Source organism: Lipophrys pholis (assembly GCF_963383615.2).
Source record: "Lipophrys pholis genome assembly, chromosome: 14".
NCBI lineage: Eukaryota > Metazoa > Chordata > Actinopteri > Blenniiformes > Blenniidae > Lipophrys > Lipophrys pholis.
The window spans coordinates 27,876,450-27,898,736 of NC_137633.1; positions in this window are offsets into that span (position 1 = coordinate 27,876,450).

Sequence of the window (22,287 nt, forward strand, 5' to 3'; positions counted from 1 at the left end):
CTATGAGTGGATTCTTGATAAAGTGACGTGTTCGGATCATCTTACCTTTGTAATGTAACGTTCTCCGGCTCAGTGCACCGAGGCAGGCGGCGCGAGGCGCAGTGTGGGTGTTCTGTGTGTGTTTGTGTGTGTGTGTGTGTGTGTGTGTGTGTGTGTGTGTGTGTGTGTGTGTGTGTGTGTGTGTGTGTGTGTGTGTGTGTGTGTGTGTGTGTGTGCGTGTGTGTGTGATTCAGTGTCAGGTGGTTTTATATCACAGTGTAAGAAAGTGAAGAAAATAATGTTTATTTAAACAGTTCAGTTTCCATCATGATAAAATTATTAATTATATTAAGATAGAAATTGAGTTTAATACAGTTTCTTTGTTAAAAACAAAAGCAACAAGCCACTCCCCTCCCCCCTCTGAAGGTAAACTACCTCTTTCAAGACCTGCATGACTTCGTAATACTCACCGAACCTTTGCGTAATGTTCCTCATGAAGCTTTTTATGTCACTCGTAAAAAGCTAGAAACTGTAAATTAGAAGGTGTACAGTTGCATTTACCCTTCATTACATGCTGGAAATGTGTTTCTGGAGGCTTTTTGGAGTTAAAAGGAAGGATGAGTTGCGCCAGAGATGCAAGGAGGAGGGGAAATAATTCAGCAAGAGAAAGTCAATGCATGTAAAAACAATAGTGTAAATGCAGATTTCCAGCTGGAACCGGCCCTTTCTCCGGGTTCTCCCCCAGACAAGACACTCTCACGCACCCAAACAGGCGGTGGTTGTAGTGCAGAGTGAGGAGAAGAGGAGGGGGGTAATTTAAAGTTGAATTAGGGCCTTTTATACTGATGCCATATTGTCAACATGGCCCATAAAACCTCCTCCTCCTCTGCTCTGCCCTCCCCTTCGCTGCCATTCTTCCCTCGGTTCCTCTTTATTTCTTCTAATTCCAGGGACCGGCTGGGTCTTGCCTGGATTTGGAGAGTGCTTGGTTTCAAAGGGTAATTGACACCTTACCTGTAATTTCATGGTTTCACTCCACCTGCCTTTGATGTCTGGGTCTCCGTCGGGTTGGGATGCGGAGGGAAGAGGAGGCGATGTTGTGCCGCTGCACGCAGCACTGCCAGTCTCTTCCAGTTTCTTCCAGCCCGCCGCGGCCTTTTTTCTCCACATGAATGACGTCTCATGCAAACCCGGGTTATTAAAGACGAGGGGGGAGGAGGAAGAGGGAGGGGGGGCTTTTCTTGTGGTGACAAATAGGCGTGTGGAGTTGTCAGGATGAGAGACGACTCAGGGGCAGAGGCGGTGGCTTTTCCACTTTACCAACATCACATGGAAACCACATGAAAAAAAGTGTTGATGAACTTTTCTGGAATTTAGACAGAAAATAATCAGACGGTGGAGTTTTTAGGAATATTCAGAATTTAGTTTTTAGATGATCGATTCACGCGTCCATTCATATGATTCAAACTGAGCACACAACGATCACTGCAGACTGGATGAGATGGCTGTGCTGTGCAGTCAGACTGATGAAATTCATGACAGGACATTCATGAAGTTGTTTCAGCTTTGATTGAAACGCACCAAAGTTTGTATGAGAGACGCTTCAGTTCACTTTTAACAGAACCAAACTCAGAGTTTATCACCGCAGTCCCACAGCAGGAAGACCTACTTTTATTGACGGGACCTTTCTGTGTGGAGTTTGAATGTTCTTTTACAGCCTCCAGACACCTGCCTGTTGGTGGCGCTACATCAGGGAAGCAGATAAACTGAGTGTTTTCCTTTCACTAATTGACCCATGTCTTTGGGTTGAGGTTACAAATCAGGACAGTTGGTGGAAGAACATAGAAGAACAATAGAAGGTGAACAATAAACTATTTGATCTTAAATCACTGTAATCACTTTTATTTCTTTAGCTAGTATAGTTATTAGGATTTAGTTCAGGAATATAAGAAACTCAGGATGGGATTTATTGTGGACTTTCTGAAATTACAAAGAGACTACAAAAGTGGAGGAATGGTATCCTGCATGTTTTAAGGCACATTTAATGACTTTAAGAGAAAACACAAATGTTTCATAGCGTTTTACGTGTCCACTTACATGACAACGGGGCTCGGAGGCACTAAAAAGGCAACTTTCTGAGAATGCTCTGACTGTGTCTCCATGGAAACCAGGGGAAAATGCATCTTTATGAAAATGCACTGGCTTCGTCGCCATGGAATGACAGTAGCAGCGTTTCTGCATTCTCTTCAGGACGGAGCCCGAGCATTTTCAGAAAGTTGCATTTCCCCACGTTTTCCATGGAGATGGAGTTGGAGCATTTCTGTGTTTCCGGTAGCTCCGAGCACTGTTGTACATGAACCCTTGAAAAAACATAAATCAGTCATGTTTTATCGGCAGCAGAAAGCTGTAAACCACTGTCTGTTAATCGGGTCGTTATCAGCTCATTGTCACTGAACGAGTCACGAGTCTCTGTCTCATGTCTGCATTCCAGCACATGAAAATAGAAATATTGAGATATTGAGGAGCTGCTTGGATGCCACCGGGCAGAGAAAAGCCATCAGAATGAACTTTAAGGACTTCACGGAAAGTTTTTCCTGGTGTGTTTGAAGCTGCGGAGATGCTCCCGGTCGGGGTGAGAGGGAGGCTGCCTGCAGATCCAGGCGAGAAGAAATGAGTGATGAGAGGGGAGTGACAGGAAAATTGCATTTGTGCAACCATGAATCATTACAAACAACCCTTTAAAAGGCACCCCTCACTATAATTACCTCCTCTGCCATGCTCTATTACGGGGTACTTTATTACCTTCTATTACTCTGCTGTGCCTGCCTTGGCAGATGGAGACCTCACACTGACTAACAAAGCTTGGCAGGTGAATCTACAAGGAAAAAAAACACAGACACCCAAAAAGAGCAGCTTTTCTTCAGGGAGGGTTACGTAATCTGTGACCTTTTGATGCCTGCGACATTAAAGGATCAAACCTCAGAGCACAGCTGAAGACGTCAGCTCTCAAAGAAAAGACGAGTAATCCCAGAAAAACAATCATGAAAATGAAGAGAAAGTCTTTATTATCAGTGCAACTAAATGAAAACAATGATAGAAAACCCCCAGAATGAAACAAAGCCAAATTGTAATAACACCCAGAAAGTATAGATACAAGATTAAAAATGCAATTGTCAAAATCAGGAAAAAAATAACAGAAATACAAAGTGCAATCCTCAATTGTGCAATTATTTATATAAAAGAAACACACAGAAGTAAATAAAACCCAGATGAATAGAATTTATGAAATTACAAAATGTGAATATTCCTCCACATTATACTTTGTTTTGTGTATAAACGCCTCGAGCATTAAAAATGAATGTGAGTGATGTTTTTGTGTTTTTGAGGATGAAAGTCTTAAATATTCAGTAATGCTCAGTAGTCAAAGGCTGATAAACTACACACAAAAAGTGAAGATATTATTTTGTTGTTGTAAAATATTTTTTGGGCCACAAACCGTACAATTTGAAAGACCAGATTATTTCCTTTTGAATTATGGATGTACTGATAGCGATACCAGTATCAAGTATCGGTCCGGTACTGCACACAGTACTTGTACTCATTACAGATATCGGTTAAAACCCGAAGAGTATAACGTGACATCATGCGTCAGCAGCAGGTAGACGAGAGGACAAGCGATGTCAAGGATTAGAGATAACATGCATTTGTGGGATGAACAGCAGAGCTGAGTCTGGGCAAAATCTTCTTTCTTCACCGTCATCACCTGAGGGAATTATAACTGGACCTTTTTCAGGTATCTTCAACTCTTTTTAACAGGGGAAGTGAAACTTTGGAGCTTCAGGAGCAGAGTGCCGAGTCAACACCAAGACCTTCAAGACCTTGAAGGTCGTCTCGAGTCTGATCATTGCTTCACTGAGCTGCATTGTGGGATCTGTGGGTTATGCTGCTTCACACCAAGTTCACAGAGATTTGATCAAATTGAAGCTCTCACGTGTCAAATAAACGGACACGATGGGCCAGGTCTCGAGAGCTTTGGTGGATAAGATGAGTGTTTTACTGAGTTTACAGTTGCCCTGTTACTTAGACCCTTTCCAGATCTAGAAACCGAAAGTTACATATATAACTACGGTTCTATGAATCCTGGATAGTCATCGAGGCAGTCGCCAGAGGCGGTAGTTTAAGCACTGCATGTTCCATTTCGTGCATGCGCAGGTTGAATAATTATGTCAACAAAGTCACTCATGACCACTGGATGAGCTGGAGAGTCTATGTCTATCGGCGTCAGCATGTGATCTGTTCCTGTCAAAATCTTCTCGCGAGGACACGAGGATCCTGAGTGACAGGATGCTCTTGCAGTCATCCAGGATTCATAGAACCGTAGTTACATACGTAACTTTCGTTCTATTTCACCCTTCCAGATCGCCAGAGGCAGTGCTTTAAGCTCTGGATGACTTCTACCAGAAAGAATCCTCACCTACTCAAGGGTCTGAAGCTGTGGACAGTACAGTCACTGCCACAGGCTGGACACCTGCAACATTCACCTGATAGAAATGCCCAAAGGTGCAGGATGAGGACCAGGCAGCTGCATCACAGATGTCCTGTAGGAGAACGCCCCTCAAGGCGGCCCATGATGCAGCCATGCCTCTAGTACAGGGGTGGGCAATCCTGCTCCTCACAGTCCTGCACTGTTTCAACGTGTCCTCACATCAACACAGCTGACAGCAATTATTGGCTCATTATCAAGCTTTCTGCAGAGCCTCATCATGAAAACTCTGGTGTGTTTGAGCAGGGAAACATTGAAAACATGCAGGACTGTGGCCCTCGAGGACCAGGAATGCCCACCCCTGCTCTAGTAGGATGGCAGTTTATGCCCTGAGGCACCGGGATGCTCAGTGCACGATAGGCGTACTGAATGACCTCCACTACCCAGTGAGATTCTCTGTAGAAAGCACGGTTCCCCTTCTACAGCCTCCATGGCAGACAAAAGGCTGTCTGTTGTAAGCAGGCTAACCATCGCCTCCATGTACGTCTTAAGTGCCCGCACAGGCCAAACAGCAATGATGGCTCCCCCTTTCCCCCCGAGAAGCCCAGAGCCTGAAGGCAGCCACTCGATAGGCTGATTCATGTGATGAGGGGGCAACCGCTTGGGCGAAAATGAAGGATTTGGCCTGAGACTCACTCCAGAGCCATCAACCTTCCAGCGCAGACATGCCTGGCTCACTGACAGAGCATGCAGCTCTTCCACATATTTTGTCGTTGCCACAGCAAGAAGGAAGGCTGTCTTGAGAGACACCCACTTTAAATCAGTGTGTCCCAGTGGCTCGAAGGGCGGCTGGGAAAGAGACTGAAGCACGGCCTGCAAGTCCCATGTTGGCAGCTCCTGGACCCGGCACGGTCTGAGCCTCTGAGTCCCTTTCAGGAACTGCTTGACCAGATAATGCGATCCCACTGATCCACCTTGGTGTGATTGGCAGAGATAGCAGCCAAATACACCTGAGGGTGGAAGTAGTCCCGTTTCTGTCAAAAATGGACTGCAGGAAACGCAGTATTCCCACCACTGAACATGTTTCTGGTACCTCGTTGTGAGAGATACACCACTCCACAAATAGCTTCCACCGGTTAGCATAGAGTAACCTGGTGGATGGTGCCTGGCAGTTTAAGATGGTGTGGGCAACTGCACGGAGGTTCTTCATCTCTGGAAGATGCCACGGTGTCCCCTGCAGGAGTTTGAGCAACAGCTTGAACCATGGTCTTCCTGGCCAGCATGGGGCAACCAGAAGCAGGCGATGTAACCCTGCTGGACCCTGTGAAGCGTTGCTGGTATGAGGGGGAATGGAGGGAATGCGTAAATTCGGCCGGCCGGCCGGCCAGGTATGCACCTGGGCATCCTGCCCAAGGGGGCTGGTCTCTTCTCTCAGAGAGAACCAGAGAGGACCACTGATGCGCTGCCAAACATGGCCCATACCATGGTTTCCACCTCTGGATGAAGTCTCCACTCCTCGGACGGAGGCTTCTGACGTGAGAGTAGACCTGTGGCAGTGTTTCTGAGACCAGGAACATGCATTGCCCGGAGGCTTAGTACACAGCTGAGGTATTGTCTGACCGGACGAGAACATTCCAATCGCTTAGAACAGGGAGATAGTGCCTGAGCGCCAAGTATACAGCCTGAAGTTCCAACACATTTATGTGCTGCAGCTTCTGCTGAGTACTCCACAATCCCCTTACAGTCCTGGACAGCCACACTGCCCCCCACCCAACAAGAGAGGCGTCCATCTCGACAACCTCCCAGCGGGAGGCAACCGTCTCCAAGGTTACATCTGATATTAAGTATGCTCTCTCCCTCCAGGGTCGGAGGTTATGGAGGCACTGGGCAGACACCTTGACCACCTTGTGCCGGTGAGTGCTGTCACCAACCAGTCTCCTGCTGAGACAGTTTAAAGGACGATTGCCACACACAGCACATGGAAGGGGAGAACTTTGAGAAGCCGGTTCAGCCCCCTTAGGTCCAGGACTGGGTGAAATCCGCCCTCTTTCTTGAGCACCAGAAAGTAAGTGGAGTAAAACCCTCCAAAGCAAGCCTCCGGTTTCACTAGCTCGATGGCACCTTTTCCAAGAAGGGTGGCCACCTCGTGACATAGCACTAGGGATTTCACGGGATCTCTGACCATAGTGTGTTCAATCCAGCTGAAGGTAGGGGGCCGGTGTCGGAACTGTAATGTGTAACCCCTGGATAGCGTGGACACCACCCAAGGTCTGCTCTTCCCAGCAGTGGAGTTGCTCTTGGAGTTTGACGACCGGTCCGAGGTTCAGGTTCCGCCCTCGGGGGGATCCCCTAGGCCACTGAGCATATGGACGCGCTGCTACACGGCATTGCCGATTACCTGGCACCGTGACCTGCGGGCCCCAGGACTTCCCAGACGGGTGAGCGGACACCATGGGCAACCTGCCCCCGCTGCTGCCAAATATCCCTGCCTAAGAGGGGCAAGGGGTGCATGGTGCAGGTTGGCTGAGGGACTGGACTGAAGACTCCCCCCCGGAATCCTGCAAGGTATGTGACAGACCCAGTACCAGGTGTGACAGCAAATTACCCAAACGTCCCATATGAGTAGCAATGTTATAACTGCGGTTCAGCAAATCGTCTGTCAATCTGCACTGAGGCCGGGGGCAGCGTGCATCTGGTCTCACGGCCTCATCCGGCTAAACTATCAGTGTTGCAATGGCAGGCTACACTTGAGCTAGCTGTTTCAAGCCATAGCTGCCAGCATCATGCATGGCTGCCAGAGCCCTGCCATTGCTTGTGTGATGGGAGAGAACCCTCGAGTCCGGCCAGCATCTGCAGAGCTCCGCAATGTAGGGGTCAGAGGGAGGCACCACAAAGGCCGGGGGGTTGGGGGCCTGCCAGAAGAAAGCATTCGTCGTTCAGGAGGTGGGATGGCCCCGAGCCGGGGTTAACCACAAAGTCGGGCGCCCTGGGTTCTGTATGCAGGCGAAGCAAGATGGCCTTAACCTGCGCAAACTTGGTGGTGAGAGCATCCACCTTGTTAGCCAGAGCGTCAACCTTCGCCGGATACCGTGGTGGCGCGCTTAGCACCGCCAGCGGCTCTACCTGAAGAGGGCAGGTCTATCGTGTCCCCTGCCTCAGCCAACCTGGAGAGTCGCAGTGCATAAGGCATAAAACTGCAGTTTGTGCACGGATTATCAGATACCCTCCTCTTCAATGCCAAGACAAGCAGGACACCGATCATGACCGTCCTCTGCCTGAAGATGGGCCATGCATGAGACACACACGGCAGTCCATCCTCCCCAATTATTATGATTAGTAATTAATACATATTATTAACTATATTAATACGATTATTAATAAATATTATATTAGCAATTGTTATATTAATGATTAATGATTCTATTAATAATTGTTTATATCAATAATTATTATCAGTTAACACAGCTGATAAGGAGGTGTGAGCGAGAAAACCGCACATGTCGTTTCCTTTTTTTTTTTACTTCAGCTACAGCGGCTTCCATGTAGAAGCGTGATTCAGGCCAGCGAGCACACTGACCAAGAGTGATCAAACTATAAGCCCAGTGAATCTAACTGGAGCAACCCCCGACAGAAACTAGAGAGAGAGAGAGAGAGTGAGAGCAGTGCCAAGGTGAACACAGCCATTTAAGCTACAGCGCACCCGTTCAGTGTACAAGCTGCGCCAAAACACTGCTAGTGGCAGTGTGCCGGGAGGCCCCACACACCCACACACCAGCGAATCCACCGGTCAGGGTCACCACAACGGTGCCAACAGAAAGCCCAGTAGAGTAACACAGCAGAGTTACCTGAGCTGTTTAACACACAGAGGAGAGACAGGGGCGTAGCCGCGGAGATACCGAGGCTAAGGTAGCACACAATCACAAGGCGAATCTCCGCCAATGATAGTATGTGCACAGTACTCACCACCTCCGGCAGCCCCCTGGTACACTGGTCACATTAGTCAAGCGGCGCTCTCACCTGCCACTGACCGTGGGATCCCAGCCACACTTCAAAAAGGGAAAACAGCAAGTCGCAGCTTCTAGCGGACGAGAGTACTCGAGGCGCCAACCTTACGGTTACAAAGCTAGAAGCGACAAGCTGTGAATAGCAAATACCGACCTGGTATCGTATCCGCAATCGCGAGAAGATAGAAGAAACAGATCACCTGATGACACTGGTAGATATAGACTCTCCGGGTCATCCAGGGGTCATGGGTGACTTTGTTAATGTAGTTACTCGACTTGCGCATGCGCGAGATAGAGCATCCAGTGCTTAAAGCACCGCCTCTGGGGGTCTGGAAGGATAAAATAGAACAGCGGAGCAGTCAGCAGGTATCTAGAGTACCACAGGTCCAATACTCAACAGTCAAGAAGCAGTTTAAGAAGATCTGACTCACACTTTGCTCTCAAATGTACGTATGTTCCTGACTAAAGTGGCTGAAGGTAGAAAAATCTGGTTTTCTAACAAGTTGTTTTTTTTATTTGCTGAGCAGCCTTGTTACAGCAGAAACGATCTAACAGATGGCGGCAATTTGTATATTTTTTTTGATATGAAACTATAAAGAAAGCCCAATTTAAAAAAAAAAAAAATGCATAGAATTCCATGAATAAACTGTAATCTCAATGATGTGCTGCAAAGTATCAAAAAACCACAACAACAAAACATGATTCTTTGGCCCTGTTTACACGACAACGTTTCACGTGACAACACCTAATCCGCTAAAAATAAGGAGTGTGTTTCCACTGCAGCAGCGGACACAGAGACAATGATGTAGTTAGTCTGCCGGGCCACAGGAGGGCGCTTGATTTTGAAATGAAACTACACAGACGTGTGCAGAGTACAAAACACTATAAATGTGAAGAAAATGGAGAGAACCTGACATCCTAGTGGACTGATGATGCATCGGATGCTATCAGGGAGAGTCTCAACTATTAAACTACTGATCTGGACCATAAAACTAGAATATGGACCGCGGGTCGTACCACTACGGGTCGTACCACTACGGGTCGTACCACTACGGGTCGTACCACTACGGGTCGTACCACTACGGGTCGTACCACTACGGGTCGAACCACTACGGGTCGAACCACTACGGGTCGTACCACTACGCAGCTGCCATGTTTGTTTACAACTGGATGAGCAGGAGGGAGGGGGAGATGAGCAGTAACAGGCTCTGTAGCCTCCATCAGTCTCTGCAGGAGGGAACAGAGACCGTGAAAGAATCTTTCCACCTTGAGAGCCGGATTAAAAACTTTGCGGATACAGTGGATCAGAACACTGGTGTCGTGTAAACCGACCCCCAAAAGTGAAGGAAGTTTTGCGGATACACTCTAATTCGTTGTTGTGTAAACGGGGCCTTTATGTAACTCAACAAATCTTCACTGTGGCAGCAGCAGCTTGTTATAAAGAAACATTTTTGACAGAAGCAACAAAAGACTGGTAAATTTGTGTAACGCTCTGAGAATTAATTTGTGAAACATTTCACACCTCATTATGATAATAAGCAGCAAGTTCGAAGTTCGTCTGGGTTGAAAAGGGCATGGAGAGTCCTGAAGACAAGGTGTGGTTCACAAACTCTGGAAGGACTGAACAGACTCAGAAATACAATTTCACAGCTTTAAATTAAAGTGTCCAAGGACACTTTGGCATGTAGGCAGGGAGAGATGGGAATCGAACCTGCAACCTTCCAATAGGGAGACAATTGCTCTATCAACCGAGCTATGCCTGTCCCTTAAGTTATTATATTTCTCTTCATTTGGGCTGCACATTTACACATAAACGCAGCTACGACTCACCGCGAACGATGACACAGCCACAGTGGAGATCTAGATAAACTCTGTGTCTCCGGTTGCATCGAAAGGGAGGTAGGCGGATATTTACGTCACAATTTGTGGCATCTTGTTTTTTTTCCAGGATTCTGATTGGCTATCATAGCTTCATGCCTATCGCAACACTGCCCCCTACAGGTTTGGCTGCTCATAGCAGCTCTGAACCAGTGCGTATTCACAAAGCATCCTAAGGATAAAAGTAGCTTCGGGGCATGTAGTGCATATGTCAGGCGTTTAGGGGCGCTGTGACTCACCAAATACACCACAAACGCAGAAGACAGAGAGCATAGAAATTTAGAAGCAGACTCCTCCTCATAAATTTTTATATAATTCACAGCCGAGCTGGGGTTTTAGAATTTCCCACTCTGGGACATGTGTTGAATTTTTTTTTTTTAAGTTTTCAGGCTCCTAAACCATTGCCTCGTGTAGCTGATCGGCCAAAAACGGTCCGTTTTCGTAAAACAGCATTCTCGTGTGGACGGCTCCTTAATGGCTGTTGGTGTGGGTGTGTGTGTGTGTGTGTGTGTGTGTGTGTGTGTGTGTGTGTGTGTGTGTGTGTGTGTGTGTGTGTGTGTGTGTGTGTGTGATGGATGACAGACCAATGCAGGTGTAACCTGTCCCTTCATTTCCACGGAGACAGAGTCACAATTTTTTGAAAAAGTTAGGTAGCTTGGAGTGTTTTTTTTTCTCTGGAAAACGCAAATGTACAGTAGGAACAGAAATTTAACTCCTGAATTCAGATATAACCCGTTCCTGCAGGAATGCGTCATAAACAAAGGAATCGATGAACCATCCAGACCAAGCCCAGCACAGAGAAGTGGATCATACAGTGTGGGGGGGGGGGGGGGCCCTCTCCCCCGCTGTGAGCCCCGGCCGACGCTGCCTGACTGCCTGGCTGCCCCGGCTCTGCTGGGCCAGCGGGCACCGGTCCAGTTCTCTCTTCAAATTATCAGCTCTGCTCGGCAGAGGAAGGCCAGCGGGGTGAGAAGATCTCCACCCACCCCCCCACATACTCCACTCCTCCCACCTCCACCCCCTCCCCGTCTGAAGCCCTCGCTGGCCCGGTGTGAAGCCGATGGAGCGTCGCGGATGGCCCTGGATTGCACCTGCGCCGGGGGCTTTCCACTCCATCCCCCCTTTGGTTCACACACATGCAGCCCCCCAGACCAGAACCATGATTCCCTGCGAGTTTCAATCAGGTGGTCCAACGAGCCCCCGACACCCAGAAAACTCTACTTTCTTCAAGAAACCCACCGATTCTCAGGCATGATGGAGTTTTATTCACAATCCGATAAATAATACTGGCTCATATTTAAGTTAAAGAATGGCTGGTCGTGTCATTGTTCCTTTTAGTTTGAGGGAAAACTTATTTTTAAAAAGCATCTCCTGAAAATATGTCAATCATCATGAATGTGCTCAACTGAGTGAATTTAACCCTTTAGAAGGGTTCATGTGGAGGTCACTGGACACATTTTACTGAATATCGGATGAATCTAACAGAACAATGTGAGAAAAACTCAAATCTGTGGGTTGATTTAGAGTACAGTCAATAAATGTCGCTATCACCATAATGTTAAAGAAATGACATGTTAGAATGTTAGATTATTAGGACTTCAACTGAGTTAATTTCTAAACTCTGATTCAGATTTAATTAAATTTTTTTGAAAGAAAAACAATGCAGCTTTCTGGTGTCAATGTAGAAAGTATAACAAACAATTTAAAATAACAATCTGTTCTAGACAGACCACCGAGTTGGGTTGTTACTACGGTGACTGTCAAAATAAAACTTCCAGGACTGGGAGCCAAGACACCACAGAGGAAACTTTGTTCTGATTGGCTCTACTGAGCATGTGCAGAACGACCAGTTACTATGGCCGTGGTGAGCAGCAGCAGGAGCAGAGGTCGAGACCTTGAGCGTTTTCCCCCCTTTCCACTAAGATGGAGTCAGAGTGTTTTCTAAAACTTGTGTTTTCAGTGGCTCAGAGCACCGTTGTCGTGTCACCACACCAAAGGTTTTCCATTTTCTCTTTGGCTGGACTTAGTCCTGCAGACGAGGCTCAGAACTCAGAACGAAAAACAGAACAACAGACAAAAAGACACAGACAAACTGCCAACGGGCACAGAACTGACTTCCAATATAAAGAGCTGCCACCAGGGGGCGACACTCAGACACAGGTGAAACATATCAGGACCAATCAGAACATGAGGAGGAGAAGTGAAGGAGGCGGAGCGTGGAGACTTTCTGTTCTTCCTGTTCCTGTTGCTTTCACAATAATAAAATACACTTTAATCCAAACTACATTTTTGAAGGCAGTTTGTTCATTTAGTGGCCAGAAGTTTCTTCCTGCATGTTTCCTGTGATGTAGTTTAGTTGATAATCGTTTCAAACAAAGGCTTCAGATCTGTGAGAATCAGGTCTGTGTTCCCCCTCCGACCCCTCCGCAGGAGGAACCCTCAGATGGTTGTTTTCCTGTTTGTTCACGCCGTGCACACATGAAAAAACCTGGAAAACAAGCCGCACAGAGCCGGAGCTGCGAGCTGCTGGAGGTCAGCGTGCTATAGGTCACACTCCCCTCGCTGCTCACTCGCTCACGACTTCAGCCTGTCCCTGCCAATTAGAGCTCTTCATGAGTAACGAAGCATTCATTCGCTCATACATTCATTCGTCACAGACCTTCCCAGCATCTCCTCATATTCACTAAATCTGCTCAGATTTTATTAATTTGTTCCGATGTTGTAACCTTCAGGAATGATGTGCACTATTCTCCAATCGTCTATTTAATTTTCTTTGGCATTAAACGAATGCTTTACCTGCTCAATGAAAGCATCATGACGGCCGTGGATGAAGCTAGAAATGTTTGTCTTTGAGGTGCAGAAGCTTGATGCTGGGGATTCTTTCTGATGGAGTTTTCAGGGGTGTCATGGATAATGGAGGGGGGGGGGGGTTCACGGCTTTGAATAGGGGTCGGAGATCGTGTTTACCTCAAAACAAAATGCAGGCTGATTCTGATCCGCTGCCAGTGTAAACGTGGAAACTGTCAACCACACACACACAAAGCAGCTGCATCGTCTTGCCACTCGCCCCTGTAGATGTTTCTGTGGAGAATCAAACGTTATTACATCTGCTTTAACCTCCAAATACTGAGCACATGCAGAAGAACTAGTGGTGACCAGGACCAGGAGCAATGTTTCAGAAAAGTTTCTGTGTGAATGTGAAACACATAACGTGGCGTTTTCACTTTGAACGTTGTCGTGAAAACGAGGTCGAAAATAGTGATATGAACAATAATCCCCGTAAGGCAGCTTTCTGCTGTTTAGGAGTGTTCTACTCTTCAGACTTGTTTAATTCAAACATTAATTCTGGTGTTTACGTCTTCATCCTGCGACCTCCTGAAATCGTCTCTGTCTTTCGTTCCTTGTGTGTCTCCAGTGAGCCGTCACGAGCGCCAGCTGACCAGCGGCTCGGAGCCGACGTTCAGGGCGGTGAACCCATACAGGCGTACGTGAGGACCCTCAGAACCAGCACACACACACACACACACACACACACACACACACACACACACACACACACACACACACACACACACACACACACACACACACACACACACACACACACACACACTGCAGCCCACCATTAGTAGGAATGATGGTGCTTTCTCTCTCTTATACAAATCCTTCAAGACACACACAGATGTACCCCCCCCCACACACACACACACTGAAACTTGCCCCCACCCTGCTCCTCGCCATGGAGGCTGAATCCGCCCTCTGGATGAACCTTCGCTGAGGACCCTTGGCTCAGAGGGGGCTGGATTAGAGTGTGTGTGTGTGTGTGTGTATTTGTGTGTGTGTGTGTGTGTGTGTGTGTGTGTGTGTGTGTGTGTGAAATTTGATACATAGAAACATACACACAGTTTCGCAAATTATGTTTTACTGTTGTATGTTTAGTGATCATCGATCAGCGAATCAAATTTTTTTTCATTTTAGAACTTCTTTGTTTTTTTGGTTGTTTCTTTAGAAATTACATTCTGTATATTTCCCCATTTCTCTGCACAGTAATTGGAATTATTTCTGCTTGATTTACTGCCTGCTGTAGTTTGAATGACGCCATGAACATAAAGAGATTCATGATCTCACATGCAGCTCTCATATTTGAGTTCTACCTCTATGAGATTAGAATGGAATGGTTTATTTGTCATTATATGATGAATAATGAAGTTAAATTGCAGGTTTTGCTCCCTTCAGCATCAAAATACATACAAATAAAGTCTGCAAAATACATTGAAAACCAATATAAAAGCACTCATAATATAAATGTAGCCCTGTGTAAAAATACCCTATTAGATATTATTAGATACCACACATTAGTTGGAATATGTGAATTAAAATATTTTGTTTTGGGTTGAAATTTGAAAAGCACCTTTTTTTTGAGGAGTTGTTTGTTGTCAATGTTTTATTGTTTTATGTTGTTTTCAGTTCTAAAACTTTTTGATTTCTTTTGCTGGTGTTCAGAGATGAAGTTTGTTTTGGTTGACACCCACATTGTGTTGTAACTGCTGATTGGAGGGAGAATAGCTCCAGCAGATATTGATGACGTGAGGCGGCACATACAGCAGCTGATGGCAGCAGGGATTATAACAGAATCCCGTAGTCCTAATGCCTCCCCGATTGTCATTGTCCGAAAGAAAAATGGAAAAATAAGAATTTGTATAGATTACAGAACTCTAAACAACCGCACAATACCAGACCAGTACACAATGCCACGCATTGACGACGCTCTGGATTCGTTGTCAGGCAGCAGGTGGTTCTCTGTACTAGATCTCCGTAGTGGCTACTACCAGATCGATATGGCTGAGGAAGACAAAGAAAAAACTGCCTTTATCTGTCCCCTTGGTTTTTACCAGTTCGAGCGCATGCCACAAGGAATTACCGGAGCGCCTGCCACGTTCCAGCATCTGATGGAGAAAGCAATTGGTGACATGCATCTTCTGGAAGCCTTGGTGTATTTAGATGACATTATAGTGTTTGGGAAGACCCTTGAAGAACATGAGCAACGTCTATTGAAGGTGCTGGACCGATTAGAGGAGATCGGGTTGAAAGTGTCCATTGACAAATATCAATTCTGTCAGCCGCGAGTCAAATATGTTGGTCACATTGTGTCTGCTAATGGTATAGCGACTGATCCAGAGAAGGTGGAAGTGGTGAAACACTGGGAAGTGCCCCCTCACCTAAAGCCTCTCAATTCATTTCTTGGGTTCTGTGGTTACTATCGGAGGTTTATCAAAAATGACTCCGCTATCATCCGTCCCCTCACTGAGCTTACCAAAGGATATGCCCCCACTTGGTATGATGCTAAGATTAAAAAGAAAGCAGATGCAAACAAAGTCTATTTTAAAACCTCTGAGCCTTTTGGAGAGCGGTGGACTCCAGCCTGTCAGGAAGCATTTGAGAAAATCCGTGACTGCCTGGTAAATGCTCCGGTGTTAGCATTCGCTGATCCCACCAGAACTTACATCCTGCATGTGGACGCCAGTATGAATGGATTAGGTGCTGTCCTGAATCAAGAATATCCAGAGGGCCTTAGACCTGTTGCTTTTGCAAGTCGGAAACTCAAAGACTCTGAGTTTGACTACCCAGTCCACCAATTGGAGTTCCTGGCGTTAAAGTGGGCCGTCGTGGATAAATTCCATGACTATTTATATGGTGCAAAATTCATTGTAAGAACAGATAACAACCCACTAACCTATGTTTTGACCTCAGCAAAACTCAATGCGGTGGGACATCGCTGGCTCGCTGCTCTCGCCACATATGATTTCATCATCCAATATCGTCCAGGGCGACACAATACTGAAGCTGACTTATTGTCTCGGCAGGAGTGGGGTAGTATCCCAACTGCTGGTGTTAAAGCGCTTTGCAAAAGGGCCTGTGTCAGAAAAGAAGAGGTGGTACCTGATCGATTGGTGGATCAGCTTGGAGCTCCAGCCACTGCGATACCAGATGTTTTTGTGTTTCCTGTGAATCTCAGTTTAAACACCCTTGATCAGTTAAATCCAAAGGAAATCCAAACATCACAAGACCGGGATCCAACGATTGGACGGGTCAAGAAAGCAATTGAGAACAATCAGAAACTGAATCTTTCTAAAACTGACTCACAAGAAACTGTTTTGCTCCTCCGTGAAAGCACCAAACGAGGTTTCAGGCGGAATACTCTTCAGAGTGAAAGAAAAACCATGTGGGAAACGCATCAGACAGCTTGTCTTACCATCCAGGTATCGACCAATGGTGTTAAGATCCCTGCATGATGAATGTGGACACATGGGGATAGAAAGAACCAGAGAGTTGATAACAGACCGGTTCTACTGGCCGTGCATGGCAGCTGAAGTTGAGAAGTACATTCAAACATGTGGGAAGTGTATAACAAGGAAAACACTCCCTAAGCGTGCCGCACCGCTTAAGCAGATCACAAGTAATGGTCCCTTAGATTTAGTCTGTATTGACTTTTTACAGATAGAGCCTGACTCCAAAGGTGTTGCTAACGTGTTGGTAGTAACTGATCATTATACACGTTATGCACAGGCATTTCCTACCAAAAACCAAAAAGCTGTCACTGTTGCCAAAATATTGTGGGAAAAGTATTTTGTGCATTATGGCCTGCCGGCGCAGATACATTCTGATCAGGGCAGAGATTTTGAGAGTCGACTGATTAAAGAGTTTTTGTCCATGCTAGGGATCCGTAAATCTCGAACTTCTCCCTATCACCCACAGGGTGATGCGCAACCAGAGAGATTCAATCGCACACTTCTGGCGATGCTTGGGACCCTAGACACTGTGAAAAAACAATGCTGGAGTCAGCATATCGGTCACCTTGTACATGCCTATAATGCCACCAAAAATGATGCTACTGGATACTCACCTTATTCACTCATGTTTGGAAGAGAAGCCAGATTGCCGATTGACATCTGTTTCGGTATCTCCCCCGAGGGAGAGAGTGAGTCATCCTACCAGCAATACATTGCTCGGTTGAGGAGAGACCTGCAGAATGCCTATAAGTTGGCATCTGATGCTGCTACCCAATGTCATTTACAAAATAAAAAACGCTACGACCAACGAGTGAGAAATCAGCCCTTGGAAGTAGGAGACAGAATCCTCATTCGAAATATGGGATTACAAGGCAAACACAAACTACAGGATCGATGGAAGCCAGTCCCATATGTCGTTGTCAAAAAGTTACCCAATCTGCCAGTGTACAAAGTTAAACCAGAACATGGTCCAGGGTTGATCAAGACATTGCATCGAGATCATCTTTTGCCCATCGGTTATTTGGTCAGGATGTCAGAACCTTCCGATGATGTAGGACCCGTAAGGAGACCGGTAACCCGATCTGATACCCGTCAAAGAAAAACTCAACCTGGTCCTCAAACCGAAAATGACACCACAACATCAGAGTCCGAACTTGACACTACCTATGTGCCTTGGGAGTTTGATGAGGATGAGGTCAGAAGGCAACTGAAAACCCACCATCGACATCCTAAAGAGAATAGGAGCCCTGAAAGTTCTGAAGAGGAGAGTTCTGAAGTTCCTGAAACCCAACCTGGCATAGAAACTGAGAGTGACAATGCTTCTGAAAACTCCCAACCTTCTACTTCTGATTCAGATTCCCAAGAGATAACTGACTCTGCAGAAGAACAGCATTTAGAAGGCAAAGCAAAGTCACCCTTTTTGAGCAGAGCGAGAGGTGAAAGTTCTGATACAGGTATCAGACATCAAAATGAATCATCGTCGGCCCCTGTTCGAAAGTCTCAGAGAAAACCAAAACCCCCATTAAGACTTAACTATGACAAACCAGGTATTCCTTCCAGTGAACCAGTTACAATCATGCATCATGGTATGGTCATTGAATTAAAGCTTAACCCTCCCGACAAAGTCAGAAATACTTCAAGACAAAACCGTAAAATATGCAGAACGTTGTCAGATGAGGAAGGAAAGAAAATAAAGAAACGGTTTCCAAATCCAAGAGACACCCAGTCTAATGAGGACATCTACACGGTTAGAAGGGGGAGGATGTAGCCCTGTGTAAAAATACCCTATTAGATATTATTAGATACCACACATTAGTTGGAATATGTGAATAAAAATATTTTGTTTTGGGTTGAAATTTGAAAAGCACCTTTTTTTTTGAGGAGTTGTTTGTTGTCAATGTTTTATTGTTTTATGTTGTTTTCAGTTCTAAGACTTTTTCATTTCTTTTGCTGGTGTTCAGAGATGAAGTTTGTTTTGGTTGACACCCACATTGTGTTGTAACTGCTGATTTGGCAGTTCCGCTGCGAATACTGTGACGTCATTGTTCAAAAAACGTAATAGAGATTAGAAAAATCGAAACCGATCGCAAAATATGACCAAAACAGAATATAAAGATATCAACGGAGCACCTGAAGAGACTACTTTGAACTTTTCTGTACTTCTAAACACTCTAAATATACAACAAAATGCATTTAAGGGCTAAAAATGTGGATTTAGCATGATATGTCCCCTTTAAGGCAAGCATTTCTTGTGGCAACCAAAGGTAAATTGTACTTTGTGTGTTTTGGGAATGCACTGCCCGTAATAATGAAGCTTAAAGGTGATCAGCTGTTGAGCTAATGTGAATATCCATGTGAAATCCTGTGCAAATCATGCAGAGGCAGAAGAAGGCCAACAACCTGCCACCTGTTTTGGAACGGTCCTGCTGTTTCTTCTACTGGAGAAAGACTCCTGCCCAGTTCCTGCTACCCCCCTGCTCTCCCTCCATGACAGAAACCCCCCCCACACACACACACCCCACTCATCCAACCCCTGTGAGTACTGCACCGATCATTTTGCAGCTCCTTGAGCGAAGCGGCCAGAAAGTTTGGGCCTCACCGGACCCAGACGTCGAAACAGGCCGGCCACCAACCTTTTGCCAGTGGTACCGGGTGGAGGGGTGGGTGGTGTGATTAACCATTCAATTATCTTGTTTTGGTGGTTGTTTTCGTTGATTGATGATTTGTTTCATAAAAGAAGCACCATGAGAGTTACAAGGAATTTTGATTTATTGGCAAAGTAGAAGATTGTTTTGTTCGAGTGAAGGATTATTATTTTGAGTTCGAAGAGTTAAAAAGGTTCTGCGAAACCAGTTCTGTTGACAATAAGATTTAAACCTAATTTTTTCAACGGTTTAGCGTAAAATAGTTTTTCATTTTAAGAAAACCCTTGGTTGCAATTGTCTTGCTCTAATTTATTTTTTGTTTTATAATAAATGTCCAGACATTTTGGTATATAAGTTGTTGTTGTGTCCCATTACTTTTTGTTAATATGAACTCAGGCCCTCTCTCATAGCCTTCACATGAGAATTGGGTTACATAAGTGACGAGTTCAGCTCAAGCCCTGGCCTGGATCCGCAAAGGAGAAAAGAACCGCCACTATGGGAAGACCAAGATGAACCAGCGCAGCAGCCGCTCTCACACCATCTTCCGGATGATCATAGAGAGCCGGGACCGAAGCGACTCAGTGACAGGAGAAAACGCAGACGGAGGCATTATTGTGTCTCATTTGAACTTGGTGGATCTGGCCGGGTCTGAGAGAGCCAGCCAGACAGGAGCTGAAGGTACTCGCTTCAAAGAGCGCTGCAATATCAACCGCAGCTTGTTCAGCTTTAATTCAATGACCATACCATGATGCATGATTGTAACTGGTTCACTGGAAGGAATACCTGGTTTGTCATAGTTAAGTCTTAATGGGGGTTTTGGTTTTCTCTGAGACTTTCGAACAGGGGCCGACGATGATTCATTTTGATGTCTGATACCTGTATCAGAACTTTCACCTCTCGCTCTGCTCAAAAAGGGTGACTTTGCTTTGCCTTCTAAATGCTGTTCTTCTGCAGAGTCAGTTATCTCTTGGGAATCTGAATCAGAAGTAGAAGGTTGGGAGTTTTCAGAAGCATTGTCACTCTCAGTTTCTATGCCAGGTTGGGTTTCAGGAACTTCAGAACTCTCCTCTTCAGAACTTTCAGGGCTCCTATTCTCTTTAGGATGTCGATGGTGGGTTTTCAGTTGCCTTCTGACCTCATCCTCATCAAACTCCCAAGGCACATAGGTAGTGTCAAGTTCGGACTCTGATGTTGTGGTGTCATTTTCGGTTTGAGGACCAGGTTGAGTTTTTCTTTGACGGGTATCGGATCGGGTTACCTCCTAACGGGTCCTACATCATCGGAAGGTTCTGACATCCTGACCAAATAACCGATGGGCAAAAGATGATCTCGATGCAATGTCTTGATCAACCCTGGACCATGTTCTGGTTTAACTTTGTACACTGGCAGATTGGGTAACTTTTCAACAACGACATATGGGACTGGCTTCCATCGATCCTGTAGTTTGTGTTTGCCTTGTAATCCCATATTTCGAATGAGGATTCGGTCTCCTACTTCCAAGGGCTGATTTCTCACTCGCTGGTCGTAGCGTTTTTTATTTTGTAAATGACATTGGGTAGCAGCATCAGATGACAACTTATAGGCATTCTGCAGGTCTCTCCTCAACCGAGCAATGTATTGCTGGTAGGATGACTCACTCTCTCCCTCGGGGGAGATACCGAAACAGATGTCAATCGGCAATCTGGCTTCTCTTCCAAACATGAGTGAATAAGGTGAGTATCCAGTAGCATCATTTTTGGTGGCATTATAGGCATGTACAAGGTGACCGATATGCTGACTCCAGCATTGTTTTTTCACAGTGTCCAGGGTCCCAAGCATCGCCAGAAGTGTGCGATTGAATCTCTCTGGTTGCGCATCACCCTGTGGGTGATAGGGAGAAGTTCGAGATTTACGGATCCCTAGCATGGACAAAAACTCTTTAATCAGTCGACTCTCAAAATCTCTGCCCTGATCAGAATGTATCCGCGCCGGCAGGCCATAATGCACAAAATACTTTTCCCACAATATTTTGGCAACAGTGACAGCTTTTTGGTTTTTGGTAGGAAATGCCTGTGCATAACGTGTATAATGATCAGTTACTACCAACACGTTAGCAACACCTTTGGAGTCAGGCTCTATCTGTAAAAAGTCAATACAGACTAAATCTAAGGGACCATTACTTGTGATCTGCTTAAGCGGTGCGGCACGCTTAGGGAGTGTTTTCCTTGTTATTCACTTCCCACAGGTTTGAATGTACTTCTCAACTTCAGCTGCCATGCACGGCCAGTAGAACCGGTCTGTTATCAACTCTCTGGTTCTTTCTATCCCCATGTGTCCACATTCATCATGCAGGGATCTTAACACCATTGGTCGATACCTGGATGGTAAGACAAGCTGTCTGATGCGTTTCCCACATGGTTTTTCTTTCACTCTGAAGAGTATTCCGCCTGAAACCTCGTTTGGTGCTTTCACGGAGGAGCAAAACAGTTTCTTGTGAGTCAGTTTTAGAAAGATTCAGTTTCTGATTGTTCTCAATTGCTTTCTTGACCCGTCCAATCGTTGGATCCCGGTCTTGTGATGTTTGGATTTCCTTTGGATTTAACTGATCAAGGGTGTTTAAACTGAGATTCACAGGAAACACAAAAACATCTGGTATCGCAGTGGCTGGAGCTCCAAGCTGATCCACCAATCGATCAGGTACCACCTCTTCTTTTCTGACACAGGCCCTTTTGCAAAGCGCTTTAACACCAGCAGTTGGGATACTACCCCACTCCTGCCGAGACAATAAGTCAGCTTCAGTATTGTGTCGCCCTGGACGATATTGGATGATGAAATCATATGTGGCGAGAGCAGCGAGCCAGCGATGTCCCACCGCATTGAGTTTTGCTGAGGTCAAAACATAGGTTAGTGGGTTGTTATCTGTTCTTACAATGAATTTTGCACCATATAAATAGTCATGGAATTTATCCACGACGGCCCACTTTAACGCCAGGAACTCCAATTGGTGGACTGGGTAGTCAAACTCAGAG